Source organism: Castor canadensis, chromosome 10 (genome assembly GCF_047511655.1).
Source record: "Castor canadensis chromosome 10, mCasCan1.hap1v2, whole genome shotgun sequence".
Taxonomy (NCBI): domain Eukaryota; kingdom Metazoa; phylum Chordata; class Mammalia; order Rodentia; family Castoridae; genus Castor; species Castor canadensis.
The window spans coordinates 10,842,487-10,844,296 of NC_133395.1; positions in this window are offsets into that span (position 1 = coordinate 10,842,487).

The following is a 1,810-nucleotide window of genomic DNA, read 5'->3' on the forward strand; positions in this document are numbered from 1 at the left end:
TTTCACACACAAATGCAAAATACATCCATCATATTTGCTCTCCTTCACTGTGTCTACTCTCCCTCCTCCCACTATAACCCACCCCTAGACATGACCTGTTTTACCTTCCGTCCTTCATATTTTTAAGTGTATAGTGATTGTTCAAGGGGGATTCCCCTTGGTATTTCACACATGTGTAGATCATGCTTTAATCAGACTGCCTCTATTATTTTCTCTCTCTCTATCTCCCTCTCCCTGATTATTCAGCAGATGACAGTGAATTACGTTATGCCATCTTTGTTATACCATCTTCTTCACAGGTACATTGCAAGAAACCTTAATCTCAGATGCCTTTGGCAGCAGCCATACAGGAGTCAGGAAGAAGAAAGGCACTCAGCAGTTTTCTGAAGGGAAGGAATTCATGCAGCAACACTGGGAGCTTTGGCAAGGTCATGGACTGAGGACATTTGCCCTTGACTCTTTCTGTCAGGCCAGAGTCTCTCAACATTGCTGATCAGCCTCAAAACAAGTACAGACCCAAGGATAAGTGCTAGAGAAAGGTAACCCCTGGGCACTTTCGGTACTGGGGCTTAAACTCAGGGCCTTCACCTTGAGCCACTCCACCAGCCCTATTTTTGTGAAGGGTTTTTCGAAATAGGGTCTATCGAACTATTTGCCCAGGTTGGCTTCAAACCACAATCCTCCTGATTTCTGCCTCCTGAGTAGCTAGGATTACAGGCACCTGACCTCTGGTCACTCTTTCGGTGAGATGAGTCTCCTGTAAGCAACAAATTGTTGGATCTTCTTTTTTAATCCATTTTGTCAAACGGTGTCTTTTGATGGGTGAATTAAGTCCATTGACATTAAGTGTTAGTACTGATAGGTATGTGGTGATTCCTGCCCTTTAGTTATCTTAGTTGTTTGAAGGTTTGATTGTGTGTACCTAACTTGATGTTACTCTCTACTGTCTTGCTTTTTCTTATTGGTCACTCTTAATTGTATGCTGATTGATATCTACTCCAAACCTCTGCCCACTAGGCTGAGTGATCACATTTAAAGGAAATGTTTTGATGAAAGGTTTTTTGGAGCATATGATTTCAATGCATATGTTATGTCATTCCATCCCAGCTTACAATGATGTAATTCTCAGAAGAGAGAAGACAGATATTTGAGTACTCTTGTTATTATACCACCAAAGTGAAAACAAAATCTTTATGAATATTTATATCTTTCCAAATTCCACCTGACTGACTTGAAAAACAAACAATTCTTCAGCTTTGTATCAAGCTGCCTAGAATAGATAACTTGATATTCCTTGACCTATGACAAACATTGATATCAAATGTTATCGTTTGTCTATTTTTTCTGATCTGAAAACTAAGAAATAAAACCATGAATAATGATTATTTCACCTTCCCTGAGTTGGGGGTTTGAAGCATGTGAAATAGGTCAGAGGTCAGCAAACAACTCAAAGAGCCAAACCTTGCCGAGCACCTGTTTTTGTGCAGCCTGCAAGCTAAGAATCGTTTTCACATTTTTAACCCATTGTAAAACAATGAAGAATTTGTAACTGAAACTATATATGGATGAGAAAGTCTACAATAATGATTATCTCCAGAGAAAAGGTTTTCCAGCCCTTGAAGCAGAGTGTCACAGAATAAGATATCACCAAAATTTTCCCTGCTGTAAGTTTGATGCCACTCACAGTTCCAAAGTGAAAAACTGAAGCAACTCACCTACACAGAAGAGATGAAAGGACGAACAGGAGAGAGGTATATATAATAGTCATTAGTCATTATGTATGTCAGTAGGAAAAAACTACGACTGACAG